We start from the raw sequence: 11246 nt of genomic DNA on the forward strand, positions 1-11246 counted from the left end.
ATTTAAAAGAGGAAAGTGTGTGAAGGAAGGATGAATGAATGATTAAAGGTGATTTAAAAGAGGAAAGTGTGTGAAGAAAGGAAGGATGAATGAATGATTAAAGGTGATTTAAAAGAGGAAAGTGTGTGAAGGAAGGATGAATGAATGATTAAAGGTGATTTAAAAGAGGAAAGTGTGTGAAGGAAGGATGAATGAATGATTAAATGTGATTTAAAAGAGGAAAGTGTGTAAAGGAAGGATGAATGAATGATTAAAGGTGATTTAAAAGAGGAAAGTGTGTGAAGAAAGGAAGGATGAATGAATGATTAAAGGTGATTTAAAAGAGGAAAGTGTGTGAAGGAAGGATGAATGAATGATTAAAGGTGATTTAAAAGAGGAAAGTGTGTGAAGAAATGAAGGATGAATGAATGATTAAAGGTGATTTAAAAGAGGAAAGTGTGTGAAGGAAGGATGAATGAATGATTAAAGGTGATTTAAAAGAGGAAAGTGTGTGAAGGAAGGATGAATGAATGATTAAAGGTGATTTAAAAGAGGAAAGTGTGTGAAGGAAGGATGAATGAATGATTAAAGGTGATTTAAAAGAGGAAAGTGTGTGAAGGAAGGATGAATGAATGATTAAAGGTGATTTAAAAGAGGAAAGTGTGTGAAGAAAGGAAGGATGAATGAATGATTAAAGGTGATTTAAAAGAGGTAAGTGTGTGAAGGATGTATAGAAAGACACCGAGAGATATGTACAAAAAGAGAGGTGTATGTTTGTCTTTATCAAAACTAATTAAACTGTTTCATACCTAAATAATTAACTACTTGTCTTGGCTTGTTATTCATTTTACCATAACCCTTTTCATTATCAAGTAAATCCATAATCTATTATTATTAATGCCATTTTAAGACTTGACACTCTTGCTGAGAATATTACACTTTTATTTAAATGTTAAAGGGGTGGTAAAACACATTCTTTTGAAGGCTTGACTGTGTTTGTGGGGTGCATTGTAACATGTGTTCATGCTTCGTTTAAAAAAAAATTGCCTTATTTTTCATATATTTGACCTTTATTCTACACTGCTCTGTCCCTCCTTGTAAAACGGTCTGATGCTTTCCGGGTTGTATGAAGCCAGTCCCTCAAAAATACGCAGTGGGCTCAGATTGGTTAGCTGGCCCAGTGTGTTGTGATTCGCTAACCGCAGTGCACGTCGGAAACGTCACGCCCCTTACCGGAGGCTGTTCAGTATTATGCTGCCTTCACGTGCTATCGGAAATTTGATAATTCCGATTTCTGAAGTCGTGATTACGAGCTCATAGCATTCAAGTTTCAAAATGTGAGGGCGTTCATGTGCAATGTTTACCTAGGAAACTCGTATTTACGATAATTCCGAGAGCACGTGAAAGCAGCATTAGAAACAACGGCGTCAATAAAACCACACCAATCTGAGCCCGAATCAGACCCAGAACATTTGAATGAAGATGATCGAGCAGAACCTGTTCAGTCCTCGATAGTAAAGACTGCGGATCTATAATGATCGCTACTGAATGGCACTTTAACTTTTGTATTTTTAGAACGATTATAGCCAAATATCTGTCGCAAGAACTAACCCAAAACGAACACTAATGCTGCCTTCACGTGCTATCGGAAATGTCCTAATTCCCACTTTAGAAGTCGTGATTACGAGCTTGTTGCATTCAAGTGCTTTGTTGTCGGAGTGGAATCATGGTGGACACCAGGTTATTCTTGCCTATTTATTGGGAAAATCTTATTAAAACCAACATCAAATGTAGTGTCCCATGCACCGACAACCATGTAAACATTCCAGTTAGTCCGTTTTCTGCTGATTCTGTAATTTCAGTCAAATGCAGGCTATTTTCGCTGTGTACAAAAACATACAATACGCTTCATATGATTACTCTTACATGTAAATATGTACAGCATTAATGTCAAGACAAGACGACCTAGCTGTTTTGGAAAAAAAACAATAAAACCACACCTGCCACAGCAATCTAGTTCTCCCCGCCACCATGTTTAAAGCTTATGACACGCCCATCTCGGGAATTGGGGTATCAAAATTATTTCCGAACTTCCCAGTGGTAAACACGACATCAGAGGGCGTTCATGTGCAATTTTTACCTAGGAAACTCGTATTTACGATAATTCCGATAGCACGTGAAGGCAGCATAAGCACTGGCTTTAACTAGTAAGTTAGCCAAATCACACACAGAACCATGTTTAGCATGCCTGTAGATAAACAATACATAAAAGCTCTACTCAAAGAATCATTTACACTAATGCCAGGTTCGCTGTTGAGATTTTAACGTTAATGTTTGTAACGTTAGGTGTTCGTCGGATAACGTTAAGTATGAATGAGCTTTTAACAGACTGGTTTGCAGAACAGCGTTGTCATCTGTTTACTTCCTTGCTACTACCTATTACAGGAAAACACATCGATGAAAAATAAATCAGACTTACAGGTTGTGGCCCGTGAACAGCTTCTGTTTGTAAATCCAGCTTTCAGGACAAGCCGTTGTGCATATCCTGTATTGAACTCGCAAAGTTTGTGGAAGATCGTGTTGTCCTCCGTGAAATGTGCAGCGCGCGCGTCGTGCATCCACGCACCGGCAGTGTTTTTTTCACGCAGCTGACGTTGTGCAAATCTGGCATTGAAATCGCGAAGACGGTGGATGTTTTCCTCTGTTAGATGTGCTGCAGGGAGCCCTGCGCGCGCCTGATTCCCCGCTGACTCAAACACACGTGGATATAACATGCTGTATGTTAAACACTCTGCAACGCACCCCCGTCCCAAGGACTGCTGAACAGAGCAAGTACCCCAGACCTGCAATCCGGATGAAAATAACAGCGTTTCCTCAGCATCGCGGCAACAACACTCCAGCCTAACTATACCACAACAGCGCCGCGATACAAAATGGCCTCACCCCCCCCTATTTAATATTCTCGGAGGAGGGGTTTATGTAAATATTGAGCCTGGTGATGTCACCAACCCTGGAGGAATGTGTGTAGTCGCCTACTGGCCGTTCGCTGTAGTTCTTAGAAACTGATTTCTTTAAAAGCAGATATCTCCCTTTGCTTTAAACTTTGAACGTTGAAACTTTGCAGATGTTGTTTATGCTCAAGCAGCAACATTACACGTTAGCTAAAGTTAGAATAGTGAAATCGTGGTTTACCACCCCTTTAATAATTAATGTGCAACCAAAGCACTTACAATATGAAATGGTAATAAAACAGAAATAACTTACAAATAAGTTGTAAATAAACAATATACATGAACAAAAATAACGTTATCCAAATGTTAACAAACTTACAATGTGTTTGATAATATATATTATCATCAGATATAAGTAATTAACGGATTCACAGTTTTGTTTTCTACATGATAGCACGCACTTCATAAGTATATAAGAAACTGTAAGCATTGCTTTCTACCACATTTCCTGTTTTGGGATCAGTGTCAAGTCTGACGTCACTAACCAATGAGAAGAGTTGTGGGCGGGACGAGTCGTGCAGTCCCGCCCCAAGTGCGACCCCGCCTCGACCGACGTCATACTTTGCCACTAACCAAGGAGAAGCGTTATGGGCGGGGTGACACGTGCAACCCCGCCCCCCAGGTGCAACCCCGCCCAATCTTCAGGCTGCAGCCAGGTCCTTCTCGCCCTAGGCATAAGCGAACTAAGCGGCTGCTTAGGGCCCCCTTGGCCACCAGAGGGCCCCCAAGAGCACAATAAATTACTCTCCGGCAAAGTTATTTTATGAAGATTGAAATCGCGAAATGGCCTTAAACAATTATTGCAATAAATTACAAAAAGTTTTCTAATATATGCACGGATTGATTCGGCGCCATCGGCTGGACACTATTCACTTGTTAGCCAGGGTTCAAAGTCCAAAGTGCAGAAAAATCGGCGCTAAAACGTACTCGTCAGTTGCCTGGTAACCTTTTTATGAATGGATGGATTTGAGAATGCGCTATATGGTTTAGTGCGAATATCTTGTCTGACGTGCTGCATGTTTTGGACAGAGTAGACAGCATAGCTTCCAGTTTCTCCCTTGAAATGATAAGTTGTGTAGTCTACATTTTGGAGGTTTTTATTTAGAAAATAAAAAGGTTCTTTCTACACAGTTGAATGGAATACAAAAAATAACATTTTATTTCCGCCAAAATAAAAGCTCTGTTTGATGTTTGAAAGAAATCAACATTTCTTGTTTTTAAAATAAGTCACCAAGGCTGCATTCATTTGATTAAAAATACAGTAAAAACAGAAATATTGTAAAATAATATTATAATGTAAAACGTCTCGGTTACGTATGTAACCCTCGTTCCCTGAGGAGGGAACGGAGACGTACGTTAGTGACTAACGAATGGGGGTTTCGCTTAGAAGCCAATTATCTTCGAGTATTCAACAGCGCCCAATGGCAGTGCCAATGCCATGGGCATGCGGAATTTGCATGCGTAACTCCGCCCCACCTCGTGGGTATATAAGGAAGTACGCTGGCAACATCGCATTATGTTACTGCTGCAGGAGCCAAGACTGAACTCCGCGTTCCAGGCAGCACAGCTGACGTGGCAGAGGAAACGTACGTCTCCGTTCCCTCCTCAGGGAACGAGGGTTACACACGTAACCGAGACGTTCCCTTTCGTTCAGTCACTACGACGTACGTTAGTGACTAACGAATGGGGGTTCCAATACAACAACGCCACTCAGCTGTCATCCAGTGCCCTGCGTAAGTGTGAGTACCCTGTCGTAAGACTAGTACGGACGAAGGACTCCCACTTATCACAGGAATACCAAGGTACACTGGGAAGCATATCCCAGTGAGGGAATGCCAAGATGCCTACCGAAGGGAGGGCTTAGAGAATACACATATGACCCGCTGAGGGCTGCATATGGAAGATCACTAGGGTACCAGCCGAAGGTGGATTTTTAACCCTAGGGGTGGCAGGGACTTGCCAAGGGAAAGACACCTGCTCGCTGAGGAGGCTTACGGTGGAAATACTCGTGTGGGGGTCGCCGGAGGGGAACCATGCACACGGAGCACCTGGCCGGACATGAGGGTCTGGGCTCGAAAGGGCAGACTGAACTGATGTCGGCGTAAGCAGTGCTGGAGGAGCTCAGGGCTCTCGGGGAGCTCACCTGAGGAAATATCGCACGTATCCAGTCCTGGGAGTGGAATGGCGAGCAAGCGAAGACACCTGAGCCTGGCCCATTACCGGCCACCCGTAGGGGCGAATACATAGTCGGACACTGGCTCCACTCGGAGATTGTAGAATCTGCCGAATGTGTTGGGTGTCGCCCAGCCTGCAGCTCTGCAGATGTCTGTTAGCGAGGCGCCATGCGCTAGAGCCCAAGAGGAGGCCACACTCCGGGTGGAGTGTGCCCTCACACCAAGGGGACATGGTCGGCCTTGCTGCTGGTACGCCAAAACAATGGTGTCCACTATCCAGTGAGACAACCTCTGCTTTGAGAGAGCACTTCCCTTCCGCTCTCCACCATAACAGACAAAGAGCTGGTCTGAGGTCCTGAAACACTGCGTCATGTCTACGTAGGCGCGGAGAGCGCGTACTGGACAGAGCAATGCCAAGGCTGGGTCTGCCTCCTCCAAAGGCAGCGCTTGCAGGTTCACCACCTGATCTCGGAACGGAGTGGTAGGAACCTTGGGCACATATCCGGGCCGGGGTCTCAGGATCACGTGAGAGTTAGCCGGCCCGAACTCAAGGCACGCTTCGTCAACCGAAAATGCTTGCAGATCCCCGACCCTCTTAAGCGAGGCCAATGCGGTCAGCAGAGCCGTCTTCATAGACAAGAACTTAATCTCAGCCGACCGCAAAGGCTCAAAGGGAGGCCTCTGCAGAGCACTTAAGACTACTGAGAGGTCCCAAGAGGGAACGAGAGGAGAGCGAGGAGGATTCAGTCTCCTCGCCCCCCTCAGGAACCTGATGATCAGGTCGTGCTGACTTACCTTTTTGTCCCCCAGGAGATCGTGGTAGGCAGATATTGCGGCCACATATACTTTAAGGGTGGAGGGAGACAGCCTTCGCTCCACCCCCTCCTGGAGAAACGATAGCACGGACCCGATCGGGCATTTCCAGGGGTCTTCTTGGCGGGAAGAGCACCATGTGACGAAGAGGTTCCACTTCAACGCATAGAGGCGTCGCGTAGACTCAGCTCTAGCGGAAGTGATGGGAGCGACCACCGCAGGTGGAAGGCTACTCAAACCTGCCGCGTCCCGTCCAGAAGCCACACGTGGAGCTTCCAGAGCGCTGGACGCGGGTGCCAAAAGGTGCCCCGTCTCTGAGTGAGGAGGTCCGGTCTCAGAGGAATAGGCCAGGGAGGGGCTGTCGCAAGGAGTAAAAGTTCTGGGAACCAGGTCTGGCTGTGCCAATACGGGGCGACCAACATGACCTGCTCCTTGTCCTCCCTGATCTTGCACAGTACCCGTGCAAGAAGGCTCACTGGGGGAAACGCATACTTGCGTAGCCCTGACGGCCAGTTGTGCGCCAGTGCATCCGTGCCGAGGGTGCCCTCGGTCAGGGAATAATACAGGGAGCAATGGGAAGAGTCCTGGGAGGCAAACAGATCTACCTGTGCGTCGTCGAACCGTTCCCATATCAGCTGGACCGTCTGGGGGTGGAGTCTCCACTCTCCGGGGAGAGGCTGAATCCGTGAGAGCTCGTCGGCTGCACAGTTCAGGTCTCCCGGGATGTGGACAGCACGAAGGGACCTCAGGCGCTTCTGACTCCACAAAACGAGATGGCGGGCGAGTTGAGACATACGGTGGGAGCGTAGACCGCCCTGGTGGTTGATGTACGCTACTACGGCCGTGTTGTCTGTCCTGACTAGTACATGTTGACCCCTCAGCAACGCTCGGAAACGGTGCAGGGCGAACCGTACTGCCAGTAACTCGAGGCAATTGACATGCAGAAGACGCTGGGGTCCTGTCCAGGAGCCCGCGGCTGCTTGTCCATTGCACATGGCACCCCAGCCCGTGGATGATGCATCTGTTGTCACAACAACATGCCTGGAAGCTCGTTCTAAGGACACTCCGGTCCGTAGAAAACTGAGGTTCGACCACGGGGTGAGTGTCTGTAAGCAGGCCCGAGTCACTTGTACCCGGAGCGTGCCAGACCGCCATGCCCATCTCGGGACTCGATCGCGTAGCCAGTGCTGAAGCGGTCTCATATGAAGCAATCCGAGCGGCGTTACCGCGGCTGCAGATGCCATATGCCCCAGGAGCCTCTGAAATAGTTTCAGTGGAACCGCACTCTTGCCCTCGATTTGTCGAAGGGAAGTCAGCAGAGACTGCGCGCGCGCGCTCGAAAGCTGCGCGCACATGGCGACCGAGTCGATATCCATACCAAGAAAAGAGATCCTCTGCGCGGGGCAAAGTTTGCTCTTCTCCCAGTTGACCCGAAGGCCCAGACGGGCTAGGTGATGGAGCACCAGATCTCTGTGTCCGCAAACCTGCTCTCGAGAGTGACCCAGTATGAGCCAGTCGTCGAGGTAATTCAGGATGCGAACCCCGTGCTGCCGAAGGGGCGCAAGGGCTGCCTCGGCAATCTTCGTAAAGACGCGAGGGGACAGAGATAGCCCGAATGGTAGAACTGCGTACTGATATGCCCGCCCCTCGAAAGCAAACCGTAGGAACGGTCTGTGTCGAGGTAAAATGGAGACATGGAAGTAGGCGTCCTTCAGGTCGATCGCTGCAAACCAATCGTGTGGACGAACGCATTCGAAAAGGCGTTTCGCTGTCAACATCTTGAACGGAAACCAGTGAAGGTAACGGTTCAAGACGCACAGGTCCAGGATTGGCCGTAGCCCACCGGTCTTTTTGGGTACAATGAAGTACGGGCTGTAAAACCCGTAATTCATCTCGGCTGGAGGGACAGGTTCGATCGCACCCTTCGCCAGTAGGGTGGCAATCTCCGCTCGCATGACGGGGGCGTTGGCCCCGATCATGGTGGAACGGACTCCCCGGAAGCAGGGAGGAACCTGCGCAAACTGAATCGCGTAGCCGCGCCTGACGGTCCGCGCGACCCAGCGGGACAGCCCTGGAAGCTGAAGCCAGACATCCAGAAACTGCACCAGCGGGGTCATACGGAGTACAGACGTACCCGGTGTGGGCTTGCAGCGATGCAGCGTCACCGGCCCGGACAAGGGAGGCTGTGGGGCGTCCCGGTGCGGGGGCACGGTTGACAGCTGCGTCCTGACAGAGGAGACCAGGGAAGGACGCACGTTCCACTGGGGTCTGCTCTGCCAGGAGGCTGGCGACAGAGTGGGATGCGAGTGGCGGGACCCGTGGGTGGCGCGCACCGTCATCACCGGACTCTGTGGGCTCAGGGATGGGAGTGTTAATTCTTTCTTTGACCAAATTAGGGTGCTGCTGACCCGGGGGCCAGCAGCTGAACAAAGGATTCTCCCCCGGCCCTCCACCGGGGGAAGGAGTGGTCCTGCTACCATCTCCTCGAAAGAATTTCCCATCCCTGAGTCGTCCGTCTCAGGAGCGCCGCTTGGCCTGGCGTTTAGCGGGGCGCGGGGCGGCCTGAGGGGACTTGGACGCCTTCCTACGGCTTCCTCCGCGACCCGGCCCGGGTGAAGGCTGCTGCTTGGACCGGGTGGGAGGGGCGGGAGCCTTAGGAGGGCGTCCTCGGCGTGGAGCAGACTGAGGCAACTGTGCCGGCGGCTGGGTGGAAGCAGCAGCTGGCCGCCGGGGCAGTACGTGTTTGATAGCCTCAGTCTGCTTCTGGGCGATTGAGAACTGTTGGGCAAAGTCCTCAACCGCCCCGCCGAAGAGGCCGGCCTGGGATATGGGGGCATCGAGGAACCGGGTCCGCTCGGTGTCCCGCATATCAGCCAGGTTCAGCCAAAGGTGACGCTCCTGGACCACATTTGTGGACATCACTTGACCCAGGGAGCGTGCGGTCACCTTCGTCGCCCGGAGAGCGAGGTTGGTGGCGGCACGCAGCTCATTTAAGAGCCCCGGATCAACTCCGGCCTCGTGCATGTCCTTGAGGATCCTGGCCTGGTAGACCTGGAGGATCGCCATGGCATGCAGCGAAGCGGCAGCCTGCCCCGCGGCTCTGTGCGATTTCGACACCAAGGTTGATGTGAATCGACAGGCTTTGGAGGGGTGCTTAGGATCGCCACGCCAGGTTGAAGCGCTCTGAGGACACAGTTGCATCGCAACAGAACGTTCAACTGGAGGGACCCCAGTGTACCCTTTAGCTGCCACCCCATCGAGGACGGAGAAGGCGGAGGAAGTCGCCGAACGGTCACGGGAAGACAACGGGGACTTCCAGGACCGCGCGAGTTCCTCATGCAGCTCGGGAAAGAAAGGTATTGGGGGCGGGGACTGACTGCTGTCAGCGCGGGCTCCCAAAAACCAATCATCGAGCCTTGAGCGTTCGGGACAGGGTGGAGGGTTCCACTCTATCTCTAGGCTCGCGGCTGCCCGAGACAACATGGCTGTCAGCTCTGGGTCCGACTCGGGCAATGCTGGCGCGCCCGAAGGCGGCAGCACAGCCGAGTCATCATCCTCAGAGGACTCGAGCCCACCTTGTGATGCGGTGATCGACATCGCATCTTCCTCTGGAGCGCCAAACGAGACACGCGGGGGGGCCGGAGCCGGCCCCGCGATCTGCGTCTGAACACTCGCGGGTTGCAGTGTGCAAGACGGGGGTGTGGCCCGAGGCATGAGCGTCTGGGCTTTGTTCCACACCGTAACCGTCAGGTCACCCTGACCACCAGCCAAAGTACTGGGCCTCCGGGACTCAGTAGATCGGGGTGTGGTAGAGGGGACTCTCACTTCTGTACGAAGGTCATGGAGTCTTGACCGCAACACCGCGATGGTCATGGTCCCGCAGTGGGAACATGACTCATCCACAAACGCTGCCTGGGCATGTTGAAAGCCCAAACATACCAGGCAGTGTGTGTGCCCATCAGAGGGAGATAACGACCGACCACACCCAGAAGTACACGGACGAGACATCCTGAAAAGGACGCGTCACGTGTAAGCTCTTTTAGGAGAGGAAGCCTCGCAGAGAACGCCGAAGCGCCCAGGGACCACACACCAGCTGTCTAGCGGACCACTGCGCAGATCAGCAGGCAGGCAGTATGATGATCACTGGAACGCGCCGTAACACCAACGCCTCTGGAAAGCTGCTCGTCTCGAAAAGCTGTCGAAGACTCAGATCAGGCTTGAAGGAGTGAAGAGATCCTCTTGGCTCCTGCAGCAGAAACATAATGCGATGTTGCCAGCGTACTTCCTTATATACCCACGAGGTGGGGCGGAGTTACGCATGCAAATTCCGCATGCCCATGGCATTGGCACTGCCATTGGGCGCTGTTGAATACTCGAAGATAATTGGCTTCTAAGCGAAACCCCCATTCGTTAGTCACTAACGTACGTCGTAGTGACTGAACGAAAGGGAACAGTTGTTCTCCATGTGAATATATAGTAAAGTGTAATTTATTCCTGTGATCAAAGCTGAATTTATCAACATATTTATAACTCCAGTCTTCAGTGTCACATGATCCTTCACAAATCATTCTATGATGATTTGATGCTCAACAAACATCTATTATTATCAGTGTTGAAAAATATTTTTAGGATTTTTTTGAAAGCTTTCTATTTCAGAGAAATGCTGTTCTTTTGAACCTTCTATTCATCAAAGAATCCTGGGGAAAAGTGAGCATATTCAGCATAAGAGACTACTTTAAAAAAAGTACATATCCCAGTGTGAACTGTAGTACTGTAATGCTGCGTTCCATTATGGTCAACGATCCGACTCGGCCCTCGGATATGACGTCACTTCCACACTTCAAGCGTTCTGGTATGTTTTGCGCGTCCGAGTCGGAGAAAAACATGGATGGCGCCTCGTCATGTAGTACGCGCTCCACACTCCGCACACACACTTGGTTATGCGCCTAATAATAGCTAACAATAATCTAGGTTAACGTTATCAAATCAAATCATGCATTTTCTAACGTTACCTACCGCGAGTCAGCGCTGCGCCAGTTTGAAAAAGGCGGGTACAGTACCCTTTTTAATGAACGTTTGTTGTAGGCAGTGATGGGAATAACGGCGTTACAGATAAACGGCGTTACTAACTGAATTATTTTTTTCAGTAACGAGTAATCAACACACGCATATGCACATTCAGCGATGGTCCAACGACTTCAAAGGTAGCTTTCGCAAACTGGAAGTATAAGCGCTACTTTTCCCTCGTTGAGGTGAAAGGTAAGAATAT

The sequence above is a fragment of the Gobio gobio genome (assembly GCF_949357685.1).
Source record: "Gobio gobio genome assembly, chromosome: 23".
Lineage (NCBI taxonomy): Eukaryota > Metazoa > Chordata > Actinopteri > Cypriniformes > Gobionidae > Gobio > Gobio gobio.